Source organism: Myotis yumanensis, unplaced genomic scaffold (assembly GCF_028538775.1).
Source record: "Myotis yumanensis isolate MYYU_CA2020_CCGP unplaced genomic scaffold, mMyoYum1.0.hap1 SCAF_2, whole genome shotgun sequence".
NCBI classification, from domain to species: Eukaryota; Metazoa; Chordata; class Mammalia; order Chiroptera; family Vespertilionidae; genus Myotis; species Myotis yumanensis.
Window position 1 is genome coordinate 125,012,436 of NW_027223753.1, and position 18,968 is coordinate 125,031,403.

Consider the following 18,968-nt stretch of genomic DNA (forward strand, 5'->3'; position numbering starts at 1 on the left):
TATGACAGTTATAGAAAAAAGAAAATGGAAGTATAATATATAAAATTATATGTTCATCCATCCATTTGAGTAAAACATTTATTGACATTTATTGACTCATAGAATGTATAATCCAGGTACTATATTTGACCCTGGGGATTAAATTATTAACATTACTGTACCAAATCTTGCCTGATATAATTTAAAGTTTAGAGTAAAAAAATTAATTAAAACACACAGAAATGCATACACATGCATACATATACACATACACATAAAACACACACACACACACACACACACACACACACACATCCATTTTCTTTTGCGTAGTCTCACCCAGGAAGCAGGTAGTAGTAATTCACTAAGAAAACCTCCCACTTTTGTTCATTCCCACTACCTGTGCATCAGCAAATCAAAATAAAAATATTGGGAGATAGGGAGGATGGAGGAGTTTGTAATCCCACATCCCCATTCTTTCATTTCCATCTCCGGATCATTGAAATGTTTTCAAAACGAAGTCCTTTAAATTCAGACAGCACAGATTCAGCCCTTTGTTACCTCCATCTTTTTAATTTATTTATTTTTTCATTTGGCACTATTTGCCATATATTTTCATGACAACATATACATAGACATATAAATGACGTGAACCTACCATTCACACCTTTGGACATAGAGGAAAAGTTCGGATTTATTTTTCCCATCAGTAACAGATGTGACTTTAGTGCATCTGGCTGCTGAGGATGCCATGCCAGACGATTGTTTTCATTAATTCATTAACTGTATTTAGATCAATTTTAGGTTTCAGGTTATTAAGTATTGAGAGTTCCCCCTTCTCTCCTCCCCTCCTCTCACTTCCCATATTATTAACATCTTTCAGTAGTGTATAGATTTGTTATAATTGATGAGCCAATATTGATACATTATTATTACCAAAAGTCTATAGTTTGCATTAGTGTTCATTTTTTGTGTTATACAGTTCTATGGTTTTGTCAAATGCATGATGTCCTATATATGCCATTATGGTATCATCCAGAACAGCTTCACTGCTGTAAAAGTCTCCTGTGCTCCACTGATTCATCGCTCCCTCACAGCCCCTTGCAACTACTGATCCTTTTTGTCCCTATAGTTTGCTTTCTCAAAAATCTATATATATAAAAGCCAAGTGACTGGAATGATGGAACCACTGGAATGACTGGTCATTATGACGTTCACTGGGGTGGCCAACCAGCCTGATTGGGGCCCCTATTGGCCCCCCTCCAACCTCCCTCAGCCCCTTCCCCCGGCAGGCCCCACCCCTGATTGGCTCCCATCGGGGCAGGCCAGCCGGACCCCACCTGTGCACGAATTCGTGCACCAGGCCTTTAGTGTCATATAATTGGAATCTTATAGTATGCAGCCCTTTTTAGAGTGGCTTATTTCACTGAGCAATATACCTGCAAGGTGTCTCCATGTTTTTCTTTTTTCTTTTCTTTTTTTTTAATGATTTGAGAACTCATTTGTTTTTATTTCTGAATAACATTCCACTGTATAGATATGCCATAGTTTGTTAGCCTATTCATCGTTCAAAGTACATCTTTGTTGTTTCCAGTTTTTACTCATCCATTTTTATTGATAAGTGTTTAATTCCACCTCTCAATCAAATTCCTACTATGCCAGTGGTAGAACAGGTAATTCTCAATGATTCAGTGTGTCTTAGTAATTCATTTTTGTACTCTAAGCAGTGGTAGAGTATACTTTTCTTTCTTGTAAAATGCCATCTTGAGATTGGCAGAATTTGTTTACCATCCATTGTTGCAAACTCCTATGGTTTCTCAGCTATTATTGTGGGGAGGGGAGGTGTTGCACCAAGTAAAATATGTATCTATTCTGGAAAAACTAAAATATGGCAAGAGTTCAGTTATTTCTGCACTACACAATATTATGCCTTCACTCTGCTTATTGTGCAGAATTACCATGACCTTTTTTAACCAAGTGTTTGGTCTGTTGTGCAAACAGTGAAGGTTTTTACACCATTCAATTCTAGAAAGTTTAATCAGTAAACTGAGTAGCTTTCTTTGGATTGGCAGGAAGGGGACCATAGCATTTAAATTTACCCAGAGGTTTTTCTAGAAGTTCTGTCATCAGTTCACAAGACAGAGAGCTTCAGTCTGCTCTGGGGAGCTTTGTACTCTCCAGGCTTGCCAACAATGATCTCATCCTTTCTATCCATTCTATCAGTGAGTTCTGAGGTGCTGCTCCATTGTATAGGCATGCTTCTTTGATGTTACCAATGGCATGCTATTTATTTTAATTTCACAAAAATGTTTAAAGTTTTTCTTGATAATTGCCACAGAGCAGAAGAAAGATCAGGAGCAATGATGAAACATTAAAATATTACCAAACACATTTATCTCAAATAAATGAATCAAGGTACATAATTCTGCATGCATATCAGCCTTCATATTTGAATTACCTTTATTCTTGATGCTGAAGTAAGTTGGACTAATAAAATAAATATTAATTTGAACTAAAATATATAAGCTATTGACACAGATAATTTTTGGAATCAGGGCGACTGTCATACATTAAAGTTAAAATTGTAGATCATCCCAAAAATTCATTATTTTAGGTACTATACAATCTGGCTATTATTAAAAGTAAAATGCTTAAATGCTATTCTAGGACTAATCAACTGATAGTTTTGCTTAGAAACTTTTTTTTTAGTTTACCATTTAAAAATATATATGTTATTGATATTTTACAGAAAGGAAGGGAGAGGGATAGAGAGTTAGAAACATCTATGAGAGAGAAACATCTATCAGCTGCCTCCTGCACACCCCCTACTGGGGATGTGCCTGCAACCAAGGTACATGCCCTTGACTGGAATTGAACCCGGGACCCTTCAGTCTGCATGGCTGATGCTCTATCCACTGAGCCAAACCAGTAAGGGCTGCTTAGAAACTTTTAAAAAATATATGAGGCAAATTTTTTATTCAGTAAAATGCATAAATAATCTGAAATGTGCAGTTGATATTTGAGAAATGCATATGGCTGAGGAATCCACATTTCTATTAAGATGTTCATGTTTCCTGTTGCCCTAGTCTCCACCGGAAACAACTACTATTCTGGTCTCCATCAAGTAGAATGAATTTGCTTTGTTTTAAAACATCATAAGTAATTATACAACAGGTACTATTTTGAGTCCTGATTTTTTCACTTAGCATAAATATTTGAAGATTCATTCATGTTGTTACATATATCAGTATTTTATTCTTTTTGGTTTTCAAAGAGCATTCCATTACAAGCATACCTCTTTTTATTGTACTACACTTTGTTGCTTGTCACAAATATTGCTTTTTTTTTTTAAACAAATTGAAAGTAAAACCCTCTACCAACAAAAAGATTATGCCTCTTTGAGTTTCAGGTGGTGGTTAGCATTTTTTTTAACAATAAAGTATTTTTTACTTAAGGTATATACTTTAAAAAGACAAATGCTATTGCATACTTAATAGACTGCAGTGTAGTATAAACATAACTTTTCTATACACTGGGCAGCTAAAAAAATCTGTGTGACTTGTTTTATTGCAACATTTACTTTATTGTGGTAGTCTGGAACCCACAGCATCTCCAAGGTATGCTTGCATATGAATTTGCTACAATTGTTTACCTACTCTTCTGATGAATTTTTGTTTCATGTTGGATAGAAAATCTGGCTCTGGTACTTCATATTGTTTTGAAGCAGTGGTCTATTTAGCTTTAAGAAAATACTGGTTAAGAATCACAGCATGCACAGCATCAATGTGATGGCAGCCTTGTGACTTTCAAGTGTAGCTCAATATCCTAAGCGCATACTGCTTAGAGGTGTGCTTGGTTATGAGAGATAAGAGGGACTGAGGCAAGATCCATCTCAGCTCAGGACACCAATTATCCATAGGGTTCTTTCAGCTTTCATTTCTTTTCAGCTGTTGCTCCTCAAATTACAGGTTATAAAGTAATCTTGAATCCTTCAAGTACAGTGTCTTTATATACTTATTTAGATGAGAATACATAGCAAGATAAAAAAATAAATCCCTGCATATTTTAGATCTAGTAGAGTTCTATATGTTTATTTGAGTTGATATTGAAAGGAATTTAACCAGTGATCAAAATCTCAGGCATTCTTAAGGCTAGAGAGGTACAGCTGCCATGGAGTTGTGTCACTCATATCTCCCTTCAACTAATAGCCTGCCTTTCAACTGCAAGGAGTTGTTACTTCTCTGTGTTAGCACCGTCAGGACCCCCTCAGCTTTTGAGCAGGGGCTGCACTCTTTTTGGACAGCCCCCGCCAATAAGCTAGTGTAGTGGGAGTCCTAGGGCCGACCTATTTCTGCTCAATGCTGGACTTTTCTATGAGATGATTTTACTCTGGGACATTCTATTGGGTTGACTTAAGACTCTCATATTGACATCATAGTTTGATTCTCTCTTTGTCCATTTATGCTTACTCCCCACCCATCCCATTTCTTTTTTTCCCAAGCCTAATTCTACTTCATGCTGTCTGTTGTCATGTCATAGCTCTCTGTTCAAGTTTGTAAGTACTTCAAAGGAATGTAAACCTAAGAAGTCTATAATCTTTCCTTTTGATTCCATTGGGTCCTGCAGGAAGCCAGTGAAGGTGACATTGAGGCAGAGTTAGAAGTGCAAGAGATGCATTGGGAAAGAGGGAGGACACAAAAAGTAAAATGGGAAAGGCTGAAATGAGCAGGAAAAGCCTATGGAACATGATTCATAAATTTAGCACTAAAATAGTTATAAAAAATATAATTCAATCTTAAATAATATAACAATTGTTTCTGTTATAAAATCCACCATTTGATTATTTCTACAAATATTCTTGTAAGTATGCTATTGCAAAATCTTGAAACTTCATAATGAGTTTTGTGTTTTCACTAAAAATCTTACCACGTTCACTAAACTGAAAATGTTTCCTCTGGTTCCATGGGTACTTGTGTGACATAGTGATTTAAAAACCAGAGTGGCAAAATAGGGCAATTATTTTTATTAGCCTGGGACTTTGTAAGACTTAATTCAAAGGAACTGTTGCAAGTGACATTATTATAAGTAGGTTTCTCAGCATAATTTTTATTTTAAAAGTCCCAGTGAAAGAACCACAAGGCTCTACAAAACCAAAACAAAGTTTTCCTTCATAAAACATTTAATATAATCCCCCAATCCCAAATGTTTCTTTGTATTTGTTAAAATTCTGAATGGAAACTCTGAACTTATTAGCTGTCACCATTTATCCCTTATTTTCTGGATGAGTACTGTAATCAAAATTAAATTTTCTTTGAAATGCCTTAGTAATGTAATAATACTTCACAAGGTAAATTCCTCATAGCATACCTCTTCAGAATCTGCAATCTTCTAGCATTTGATTCATGTCTTCAGTGACTAATAATTACATGTGGTTTTGTGCAAAATATAGAAAGCAAATATCCATTTTTTACTCATTTGTCCCTTTATGCACTTATTCAATCAGCATGCAGTGAGTGTGCATGATGTATCAATTAATGAGTGTATAAAGATATAGTTCCTGACATAAAGGGACAATTAAATACCTCTGCCTTATCCTTTAGAGCTTACAATTAAATTGGAATGAATATACTGCTTCTGTGATTTATATACAACTAGAGGCCCGGTGCACAAAAATTTATGCACTCGGGGGGGGGAGGGAAGGGGGTCCTTCAGCCCTGCCTGTGCCCTCTTGAAGTCTGGGACCCCTCGGGAGATAACGACCTGCTGGCTTAGGCCTGCTTGTGGGTGGCAGAGGGCACGCCCAATCCCTAGGTTCAGCCCCTGGTCAGGCTCAGAGCAGGTCCGATTGGGGAGCTGGGGCACCGCCCCCTGTCATGCACAGAGCAGGGCGGATCAGGAGGTTTTGATGCCACCCTCAGTCACGCTCAGGGTAGGGCAGATTGGGGGGTTGGGGCACTGCCCCCTGTCACACTCAAGGCAGGGTCGATGGGGAGGTTGCGGCGCCATCCCCTGTCACGCACAGAGCAGGGCCAATCAGGGGGTTGGAGCGCCGCACCCTGTCACACACAGAGCAGGGTCCGTGGTGGGGGGGGTGCTTGGGGCACCGCACCATGTCACACACAGAGCAGGGCTGATCAGGGGGTTGGGGAGCCTTCCCCTGTCACACACAGAGCCGCAGGGCAATCAGGGGTTTTGGGTGCTGCCCCCTGTCACGCTGATCCCGGTGCCAGGAGCCTCGCTGCTCCACTGATCCCGGTGCCGGGAGGCATATTACCCTTTTACTATATAGAATAGAGGCCTGATGCATGGAGGGGGCCAGCTGGTTTGCCCTCAAGGGTGTCCTGGATCAGGGTGGGGGTCTTCACTGGGGTGCCTGGCCAGGCTGGCTGAGGGGCTGAGGTCCGTTTTCTGGTTGGCGGGTGACTGAAGCTCCCAACCACTCCTTTTTTTCTTTTTTTTTTTTATTCTGGGCCAGCTTTAGCTCTGAGGCCTCGCTGCTGAAAACACTGATACAATGTTGCGGTCTGGCTGGCTGAAGCCTGGCTGAATAAAGCAGGTTTCTAGGGTTTTGTTTAGCTTATCTACTTGTTACATAGTTGCTTAGAATTGCAGCTGAGAGGCCGGCAAGTCAGGCGGGGAACGTTGGAGTCCGCAGTCACTGGAGCAAGCAAGCCTCCCTGTTCGCTTCAGTGCATGGCTGCCGGCCGCCATCTTGGCTGACAGTTAATTTGCACAAGGATATGCTGATTAGCCAATGGGAAGGGTAGTGATTGTACGCTAATTACCATGTTTCTCTTTTATTAGTGTAGATTGTTTGAGTTGGGTACATATAAAAATCCTGTCATTGATAATCATTTTCATCCATCTTCATAGCCCTAAAAGAGATCCTGACCTAGTAATGTTGTGTTATGTATGTAAAATTGAGCCACATGCCACATACAAGATGCCCTTCTATGCTCTTCCAGCTCTAAAGAATCTCAGGCTAATTTTCTCTGATCCCGATTTAGGTGCTTACTTTTATGTCATCATTAAGCATATTGACACCTAGAGTTGCATCCTTCTTTGATGAGCTTAAGTATACCTGAGGGGTTTTTTAAGTGAAACCTTTTTACATTTAGAATTAGCCATCTGGACTTTGTTTAGGTGATCCTGATTGGTGACATTGGGAGCCAGTAGACCATAAGCCTTCTTGTCTCCATCAGGCCTGATCAGGGTGTTGACCTGGCCACGTCATTGTCAGTGCTTCTCCACAGCCTGTTTGATCTGGTGCTTGCTACCCTTGACATCCACAATGAACACGAGTGTAATTGTTGCCTTCTATCTTCAACAGGGTTGACTCAGGAGTCAAGGGTGGGACTTAATGATGAATAGTGGGTCAAGCTTCTTTCTCCTGCGATTGCTCTTGTGAGGATATTTGGGCTGCCTTCAGAACTGCAGTGTCTTGGGTCATCAAAAGGTGGGTGACGTGTGGATCTTTTTGTGTGTGCGTGTGGCTGTGGACACCTTGTGGCACTACTTTTTTTTTTTACTTCTTCTTCTTCATTTGGCCTTCAAAGCCTTTGCTTTCACTTTAAGAAGGATAACAGGGGCTTCCTTCCTTGCTCTCGGCACAATCTTGGTGAAAAGGGTTGGTGAGACCTATTCCCAAGGATACCTCAGTTTTTTAATGAATGTGATATGTACAGGTTAGGTCAAATGGATGTGGAGTTCTTAGCTTAGCTGTCTCCTGGCTGGGATTTTCATGGTCAATCCTTTGAGTCATAAAAGGTAATTGTCTCTGATTTTCCTGTAAGAAGAAAGAATAGAGCTCAATGCTGAAGAAGCTTAAAGTATGTCAGAAAGCCCCATTCTGCTCCATTTCCCACCTCTTTGCCAAGGTAATTCTATCCTGACTCTATTTATGCAGTACTTTTATCTGTTTCAGATTATATATAAATGGAATTTTCTATTTCATGACTGGCTTTATTGCTGAATCCCATATTTGTTGTTTTCATTGATATTGTTGCATGCAATATCAATTATTTTTTTTTCAGTGATATGTGGTATTCTGTCCACAATTTGTTTATACATCCCACAATGGATGGATATTTTCCTCATTTTCTGCTTAGAGATCTAGTATCTATTAATATAAACATAATTATACTTGTCTTTTCTTTAGCAGTCATTTCTGATGAGTATATATACCTAATATATACCTAGGAATTGCTTAGTTAGGCATTCTTTGGTATTATATTTCTCTTTTGAATCAGCCCCAAGGTAAAAAAAGAAAACATGTCATTGTATTTTATACATATACTGTGTATGCAGTAAAGCTATATATTTAGGTAGCTTATAATGTAATATGTTTTTATTAGTTCATCCTTACTTTTTCACTTATTATCCAGATATTAGGTCATGTATCAAATTTAAATTCTTACAATATCTATTAAACACATAATCTGTTAGATACTCTATTTTTTTCCTTCACTATTGTGTTGGCCATTTTGGGTCTTTTAACTCTCCATGTAAGCTTTTATTATATAATCAATTTATTAATATCCATAAAATAATTTACTGGTATTTTGATTGGTAATACATTTTGTTAAACTATTTATTTCTAAGAATTGGCCCATGAAATCTAGGTTATGAAATTTGTGAGCATAAATTTGTTCATAGCATTATTTTATTTTTCACTTTTTAATTTATCTTTTTGTTGAAAGTAATACAGATGTTCTCTTTATTCCCCATTGACCCCTCTCCTCCCAACTCCTGTCCCCTCCCCAGGCCTTCACCCTACTATTGTCTGTGGCCATGGGTTATGCATATATGCAGGTAAGTTCTTTGGTTGATCTCTTCCTTTCTCCCAGCCTTCCTTCTGAGGATCCTTAGTCTATTGCATGCTTCCATGTCTCTGGATCTATTTTGTTTGTTAGTTTATTTTGTTCATTAGATTCCACATATAAGTGAGATCCTGTAATACTTGTCTTTCTCTGACTGACTTATTTCACTTAGCATAATACCCTCCAGGTCCCTCTATGCTGTCTCACAGGGTAAGAGATACTTCTTTTTTTACAGCTGTGTAGTAATTCAATCATGTTCTAATTGATGTTTCAGACTTCTTAGGATATATTCCTAGAAGTGGGATCACTGGATCATATGGCAGTTCCATTTTTAATTTTTTGAGGAAACTCCACATTTTTTTCCATAATAACTGAACCAGTCTGTGTTCCCACTAGCAGTGTACTAGTGTTCCTTTTTCTCCACATCCTCACCAACACTTCTTAGTTTTGATTTATTGATGGTAGCCATTCTAGCAGGTGTGAGGTGGTATCTCATTGTCATTTTAAATGTTTATGGGAGATATAGTGATTCTCCTCTTCAAGTTCTAATATTAGTATTTGTGTCTTTTTTTTTTTAACCTTGGGTAGTCTAGTTAGATGTAATCAATTGTATCTTATCTTTTCAAAGAGAAAACTTTTGGTTTTGTTGATTTTTCTCTATTGATTTCTTATTTTCAATCTCATTGATTTTTCTTGGTTTCATTTATTTCACTTACTTTGGATTTAATTAGCTATTCTTTTACTAGGTTCCTAAGGTAAAAGCTTACATTATTGATTTGAGATCTTCCTTTTTTCCTACTAAAGGGATTCAATTCTATAAATTTCCATTAAGGTACTGCTTTTGAAATATGCTTCAAATTTTGATAAATTGTGTTTTCATTTTCATTTAGTTAAAATATTTTTAATTTCTCTTTTGATGTCTTCTTTGATCCATGTGTTATTTAGAAGTGAGTTGTTTAATCTCCATGTATTTTGATATTTTTAGTTTTATGTTATTTATTTCTAATTTAATTATACCCTGCTTTATCCCTCATTACTTTTCAAACTTTGAAGTCTGTTCTGTCTGAAATGAACTTCACTACTTCAGGTTTTTTTGGGTTAGTGTTAGCATGGTATATATTTTACCATTCATTTGCTTTTAATCTATATTTGTCTTCATATTTAAAGTGAGTTTCTTATAGACAACATAAAACATATATTTGGATCATTTTTCTTTCTTTGTTTTTATATTTGTTCCTCTGACAGTCTCAGTCTTTCAATGTTGCATTTAGAGAGGTAACATTCAAACCAATTGTTGATATAGCTGGATTCATATCTACCATATTTGTTACTCTTTTGTATTTGTTGCACTTCCACTTTGTTGCTATTTTTTACTTTAACTCTCTTTTAGTGGTTTTGCTTGAATTTGCAGTATATAATTTCATAGCTAACCCAATTCCACTTTCACATGACACTATACCACTTCATGGGTAATTAGAGTACCTTATAATAACAAAATAATCCTAATCCCTCCTTTATGTTCCTTGTTTCATTCATTTCACTTGTATGTAGATAACATGCACATATATATGACATATAATATATACACTATATGTATATATATGTTATATCATATATACTATATATATTATATACTTATATATGACATAATCATAAATGTCCATAATAGACTATTATTGTAGGTATTATTATTAATATTTTTAACAAACTATTTTTGACATCAATTATGAATAAAAAATAAATGTTATTTCACATATTCCATCTTCAAAGCTCTTCCTTACTTTATGTAGATGCAAGTTTCTGACCTTTAATATATTTTTTCTTTCTAAAGAACTGTTAATGTAGATCTAACAAATTTCTTTGTTTAGTGTGCCTGAGAAAGAAGTAATTCTCATCTTTATTTCTCTATATGTAAGGTGTCTCTTCTGGCTTTTTAAAGGTTTTTTTTTAGGATTTTTTTTTTATCTTCGATTTCCCTGAAAGGGCGAGGGCTAGGTCCTCCATCTTGCCCCAGGGTAAGGGCTACGCCCTCCATCTTGCCTCAGGGTAAGGGCTACGTCCTCCATCTTACCTTGGCCATGTGCTTGGCAAGGAGCTTCTTCCTGAAAGTCTAAGACTCTGCTAGCCACACCCAGGAACAAAACACCGACTTGCGCCTGGCCAATTGGCAGAGCACAGTTCTTTCTCCTCCCCTTACTATAAAACCTGTCTCTACGCGGGGTTCTTTCTCTCAGCCACTTGGCTTGCCATTGTGTCGGTGAGTCTGGTGGACGGGGAGCTCAAGCTAGCTTGAAATACAGATTCTTATGCTTTTGCATCAGATTGGCTGGCTCCCTGATGTGGTTTCTTGGGGATCTTGAAATCTGGGCATAACATTCCCAGAGTTTAAAAATTTTATGCCTAAGTGTAGTTTTTTGTTTGTTTTACAATTAGTCTGCTTGGTATCTCTGACACTATTAGTGTCAACAGTCTAACATTACTTTGAGAATATTCACAGTCATTATTGTTTTAAATATTTATTTTGTTTCTTTCTCTGCTTCATCTCCTTCTGGAGTTCTCATTACATGTATGTTACACATTTTGTAGTTGTCTTACAGTCTTTGGATATTCCCTAGTGTTTCCTGCAGTATTTGTTCTCTTTGCTTTTCAGTTTTTGAGGATTCTATTTTTTAAAATTTATTTTTATCTTTATTTTTTTTTATTTTGAGAGACAGGGAAAAGGGAGGGTGAGAGACATAAGAGAGAAAGAGAAACATTGATTTATTGTTCCACTTAATTTATGCATTCATTGGTCGATTCTTATATGTGCCCTGGCCGTGAATGAACCTATAACTTTGGTGAAAGGGATGATGTGCTAATTGAGCTAACCAGTCAGGCTAGTTTTCAAGAATTCTATTGATCTAGCTTCTAGCTCAGAGCTTCTTTCCTTGGCCACATCTAATCTATTAATAAGCGCATTAAAGGCATTCTTCATTTCTGTTACAGTGTGTGTGTGTTTTGTTTGTTTGCTTGTGGGTTTTTTTTAACTCTAGCATTTTGTTTGGTTTTTTTTTTATGTCTGTCTGTTTATATTTTCCATCTGTTCTTGCAAGGTTTCTACTTTATTCATTACAGCACTTAGCATATTAATTACATTGGTTTTAAATTCCTGGACTGATCACATTCCTGCAATCTCCAGTTCTAATAATTGCTCTGTCTCTTCAAATTGTGGTGTGTGTTGTTTTTTGTTTTTGGCCTTTTGGTGTGCCTTGTAATTTTTTCTTGATAACAGAACAAGGTATATTTGGTAAAGAGAACCTCTGTGAATAGGACTTTCATACTTTGTGGAGAAGCATTCCTTAGTCCTATGATTAGGACTGAGCCTCTGCACTGTGAACTTCACAAGAGTTTTCCAGGGTTTTTCCTCCCCACTGAGGTGGCTCAGCATGGCTAATTATGTAGAGTTAATTCTCTACCCTCAAGTCAGTTGGGCTCTGATATTACCCAGCAGGTAAATCCCTGGCTAACTAGTTTCTCCTGAGGGCAGGCCTTGTTAAAAAGAACACAGTGCTCCAGTGTATTACAAAAGGTTCTCTTTTCCCAGAGCCCTTCAGAACCTGAGGCTATTTTTATCTGATATTTACTATGGAAACCTGAAGGAGATTTTACAGGTTAATCTCACGATATTGTGGGAGCGAGGCAGAGCTTCCCGAGGTAAATCTCACGATATGACTGGTTCTCTCTGGAGTTTTTAACTCACAGAGATGTCCACACTAAGCCTCCAGCAAATTCCATTACAGTGCAAGTTTTCCTACCTTGACACTGGTTTCCACGGTGACTTCAACTCGTGAGTCCCTGCTCTAGGAAGCAATAAATTTCTCTATTTACTTGCCTGCCAGCCTGTCTCTCCGATCCTGAGGGCAGTGGTTTGCCTTGTGTTCTGTCCATTTTTATTAATCTGAAGAGTTTATTTATTTATTTATTTTTAGTCTGTTCGGGTGTTCCTTGTTGTTAGGACAAATGGTGAATTTCTAGCTCCTTATATTGGGAACTGTAAGCTGGAAGTCTATGAATTAACTTTGAATAATAGAACCAGAAGTTAGGGAAAATTCATTTGTACACATATTTGGACTTGGTGAATGGGGACATTATCTGGGTCCTTTGGACAAGCAAGCAAAGTATATTATCTATATTACTTACATATTTCAGTTCAAAGTGTTGCTTTTTAAAAATATATACAGAATATTCTATAAATCATCAAACTTTGCAGCCATTTATCCAAATTAATATTCCTTAATATTTTTAGATAAATTGCAAATTATTATAGAGAAAAATTTAAATTTTATTTGTTTGAGAGAAATTGTTCTTATGGAATTATATAAATACTAGAGGCCTGATGCATGGAATTCCATGCCGGTACCAGCTTCCCTCTGGCACCCAGGACCAGGGCTTCCCTCTTTGGCTTCATCCAGAAGGTGTGACTGGTCTAATTAGCATATTACACTTTTATTATTATAGATTATAGATAGAATTAAGGGAAAACAGAAACATAAGTAAATTTGAGATAAATTTTTAAAAATAGAAATTAGGCAAAGCATTTTTTTGCCTTTTGAATTCTTACCTTTTTAAATTATTTTCTAGAAAACATATAAAATCGATTGACTAAATGAAATCTTTACCAACAAAAAAAAAAAAAAGAAAAAAGAAAAAAAAAGAAACTTAACAAGAATTCCCAGTAAAACATAATAGATTGAGCACATCCTTTATTTTTCTTTACAAAACCCCCACAAAAAAATAAAGGAGTAACTGAGAATAAGTGATGGGGAAAAAGAAAAAAGAAGATATTATTAACTTTTGAAAGTAAACAAGGTAAAAAATAGTTTCATGCAGCTTAGGAAACCATTCCAGGGGAGTTGGACACTCATTGCAATCAAGCCAGCCCCCCCGCCACCCCCCCCCCCCCCAAAAAAAGTTGTGGACAAACCTTAAAAGGGGAGCATTATTTGAATGTCTTTCAATAAGGTGACTGGAACCCAGCTTTCTCTGAGTATTTGTAGTAAAAGAACTGCCTTGCCTTCACCTCTACCCTCAGCAGTATTCCAGAGATTCATGCTCTGGTGGACTGAATCCAGGGAGGCTCTAGAATTGAGGTCTCCATTTTCAGAGTGAAGTTTTGGCCTAGAACCAAGAGGTTTGGTGAAAGGTGTAAATGATGCACAATTATGTCCACTTACTTCCTCTACTCTCAAAATGCTTCAGTCCAGGCATATTATTTTCCAAATCTCCATGACTCTTTTCAAAGCAAGAGAACGAAGGATTTTATTTTTTTTCTGAAACTCCTATAGAGGAAGACATGGTATCACCTGCCACAAATTATGTGCTAATCTTGATAAAAGTGCAGGGAAGCCCCTCAGATGACAAGCCCTAAGAAAACCCATGAAGTTTCCAATAAGATTTTGCATACATATTCTTAAATATAACTGGAAACTCAATTTTTTTGAAGGAAATAAATGGATAAAGGCTCAAAATTAATGAATTAAACTTAGTCTGGTAGATTGTTAACACTATGAACACTGAAAAGTTGGATATATATTGAAAACTAGCACAAGAAAAGCAAAATGTTATGTATGATAGGTTATAGATATTACAGAGATTAAATACTGGGAATATCTTCATACATCATATTAGTCTAGTTCCTTTTTTAGACACAGGACACTGGAGTGTCATGTCCAAATCTGAAAAGCCTAAAAGCTGGCATAGCTATAATTTATTGCATAATTTACATCTATTGCATAATAGATATTTTCAAAAAATGGTAATTCTATTTTACACAAATCAAACAGGCCTTTCTCTTACTTCCCTTTCTCACTGTGCTTTAAATGAGGCTGATAGTTTTTATAAGAAATGAAAAAATAGAGTCTAGTTGTTTACAAAGCACAGAATAGGCATAGCACAGAAGCAGGAATACATTTAAGGAGGACATAAATAAAGAAGAGAAAAGAAAAAAAATTCTTACTCTAAGATCCCAAATTCTCCTTGCTGTTAAGTTGGAGGAAGACGAGATGAACTTATTATAACTTTATATTTTTGAGAAAAATATTGATAGTAGCAATCACCCTGTAGGGAATCCTAATAATCCCCACCTGTGAAGGTTCTACCGCTTTTGGCTGTCACTGCCTTCATTGTATCAAGAAGGTTTGATACAGAGTACAGTACAGACTCAAGGCACTAGGAACAAGTGAAATAATGATTGGTAGCCACAGAAGTATATGGACTGCTCAGTGGCACAGTGATTCTGTGGTTAGCTCTGTGTATTAACAAAGGAAATTTAGTTTAGGTGCTCCCTTAGCTAGAAAGTATAATTCAGAGGACACATGAAAATTTGTTGTGTATTAATTTAAAATTTTTTATAACTCTACAATGGTGACACAGTAGTTTAGTTAAGATAGCCTAGGTATGCTGCAGTAATAAACTCCAAAATCTCAATAGCAAACACAGCAAATATACTTGTTCACACAAGTTCTGCCATAGGTCTGAGTAACTATCCAGGACATCTGTCCTCTATGTCATGGCTTAATGATTCAAGGTGTTTCATTCCTATAGCACCTCCATTTCAACACAATTCTGTTATCACAGCAATACAGCAGGTAGAGAGAGTCCTGGAGAATCCCTCATGGACAATCAAATGTTTTGACTTAGAAGTCATACATTACACTTTCTATCAGAGGATTGTTCAGATATATGATCACCTAACATCTAGGGGCCAAAATGTGCAGTTCTTCTGTGAGTAAGAAAAGCAATGAGAACTGGCCCTGGCTTGTGTGGCTCAGTTGGTGGGTGTCATCCAGTGCACCAGAAGGTCATTTCTGGTTTTATTTCCTGTCAGGGCACATACCCAGGCTGTGAAATCAATTCCCAGCATGTGTGGGAGGGAACTGATCGGTTTTTCTCTCTAACATCCATGTTTCTTTCTCTCTCTCTCTCTCTCTCTCTCTCCCTCTCCCTCTCCCTCTCCCTCTCCCTCTCCCTCTCCCTCTCCCTTTCTTTCTCTCTAAAATCAGTAAAAAAACATACTTTTAAAAAAGTATTGAGATATTGAGAACTGGATATAAGTAAGTGCTTGAAATCTCTAGTATATCTGGTGAAATATCTATTTCAGTCTAGTTGCAAAAGGAAAAGTTTATAAAATAATTAATGGAACTTTTAGGATCATTGAAGGAGTAAATAAAATTCATAATAATTTTTTTAAAATTATGATATTGTGAAGTTGCTGACATTATGTTGGGCTTAATAGAGAAAGAAAATATCCTGCATGAAAATATTCTGTGATAAAACAAAATAGATAAATTATAAGTAATAAGTTAATAGATAGTAATTAATGAAAGATGATTTCTAATTAAATTTCTGAAACTCTGTAATGGATTGCTGAGTGATGTTATAAATCTTAAACATAGGGTTTTTAAAGAATTACTGTGTAAAAAAGCATTGCAAACATCTTTGGGCTTGGCAATAAGTATTGTATAGAGATTGCTTAATCTTTCTTTTGAAATACTGATTAATAGATGGACCTTCAGGTTGAATACATTTTTTTTAATATGAGAACTCCACGTGGTTGAAAGAAGTGGAGAGGTAATGCTGCAATAAGTTATACATATTTTCCTTTATAACTCTGTTGGACCCTTCTCATTCTAAATAATAATTCTATGGATATTTTTCTATGGGCAGATAATTTTCAGCTTTGTTATGCAGTTCATTTCAGTGGCAATTGTTTCTTATAAATTAATCTCTATATGTAAATCTTAAGACAATTTAATGGTAGTAGTGTTATGTTTTAAAACAATAATTTGTAATATAGGTTGGTGAGTTTTTGTTTTCCATTCTATTTCACATCTGCTCATGAGATATCTATCATTAGTTAATCATGTAAGAGAGTATTGCTATAAATTAGAATTACTGCTCTGTCTTTATGTGAGGGGTTAAATTAAAAGAAGTTAGACCTCTAAGTCCCTGCATCAATATTTCCTTTTACCTACAAGAATATTTCTTGGAGAAATGCCATATCTCCCTTTAGCTGTTCAACTCACTGATGATTCCATCCTTTTACGGAGAAATGTTTATTCATAAAACATGCATGTTACAGTATTACAGTGTTTATCTGTTTTATTTATCTCTGGTCAAAATACTATCTGCAACAAATCAAACCTTCTTAAAAGGGTGCCCTCGAGAACATCTATTCATATTTAAAATATTTATCAGAGTATTGTTTCTACAATAATAAATAAAATTAAATACCACAATAAATATCATATTGGTACTCTAAATGTACTCATGTTTAACATTAAAATAGTATTATCTATGTGAAATAAACAACTAATTCATTTAGATAATTTTTGCATTTTCAAATGTATTATGTAATATTTATATAATTTAAACCCTTTAATTAGGGTATGTTGATATTTACATTTGAAAATTTAAAGTTTTCTATATAACACTCTTCACTTATCTTGAGAATTGAAATTATTATTTTACATTATGTGCTAAGTGATTAAATTAATTGGTATGTTATATTCAAAATTTAGCTTTAGATTATTAAATTAAAAACACTTAATTGTATTATGTGTGGGTACGTATATATTTTTTTAAGGTTAGAAAAAAGTATAAAGGTATATATACCCCATCTATGCAAGTAAAAAGTAAAAGTGCCCAAGGTGTGAAAAGGGATTTCTGAGCCATTGGTGACTTGAGACCAGTGTTTTCAACCTCCAATATGGAATGAATGTTCACATCTTCAGTTCTAGGCCTTAGCTGACTGGAAAGAAATGCAAATTGCTCCTCTCAGAAGAGACCTCGCTTATGAAAAGAGGGCAGCAAGAGGCAGATGCCAGATTCAAAGTGTGACCCTGTAAGTAATGTCTACAAAAGGAATTAGATTTCTAGAAGGACACATTGCACCAAGAGGGATGTTCAGCCTTTTGTAAAAAGCATGCTAAAGTGGTGATGGGGATTTAGCTCACCTGATACTATTTCACCTAAAGTCAGTTTTTTCTGATACTTAATTAATTACTTAATTAATTCAGATAAAATGTCAATTTTAGAGTACTGATTCTAATCCTCACTGTGAATTAGGTGATTCTGACCTGGGGCATTTAAAAAAATACAAGGAGAAGCAAGATGGCTGTGTAGGTAAACACTGGTACTTACCGCCTCCCTCAACCACATCAAAATTACAACTAAAATACAGAACAGCCATCATTCAGAACCATCTGAAATCTGGCTAGATGGAAGTCCTACAACTAGAGAAATAAAGAAGAAAGCACATTGAGACGGGCAGAGGTGCAGAACATGATGGTACAACACCACGTGTGGCATTTTTAAGTCAGGAGGGATAGAAGCAGGGGAGTCCCAGCCCCACACCAGACCCCAGACCAGGGTGCCAGGGCTAGGAAGAGAAGTTCTCATAACTTTGGGCTGAAAAAAATCAGAGGGGATTCTGGCTCAGTGACTTGGAAGCTGCAGAAGTCCCAGGTGTCCCTCTTAAAGGGCCCATGCATGAACTTACGTTGTTCTGCTTCCTCTGAGTTCCAGTGCCTAGTGGCAGCTTTAGGGTAATACAGGGACATACAGGGACTTTCTGGCATCAGGGCAGGAACTCAGGGGTGGTTTTCTCCCATATAAGTGTACTCACAAGGGTCATTGTTCCTGTGCTGGGACCTCTCCCATTACAGAGATGACTGGCAGCCATATCTGAGTTTCCATCAGCAGTACCCACAGAGTTCTCTCTGCCCTGGTGATTCCCTGAGAACCTGCCCCATCCAATTTGCAGCCCTGCTTAAGCTGTTTGCAGCAGCTTTTCCATATGAGTGGCCTGTCCTGGCTTAGGCTTTAGACTTTGCTAAAATCTCTCAAACAAGCTGGAATCAAACCTATCAATAAAAGGCCCAACACCTGGCCATAGCATCAGCCTGCCTTGCTTCACAGCTTGGTCTTGCCTTGGCAACTCCAAGCCCAATACAAATAGCAGCCATCTGCAGATCTCTTTGTAGTTACTACCAGGTGGCCCCAGGCAGTTGCTGACTTTGCACCTCTCTGGAGGCCCCAGAGTCAGTCTACCCAGTGAACAGTTTCAGAACATGCCAATTACGACTCTTCACATCCATAAGTGACACACTCAAGAGGCAAACTCAGTGAGCA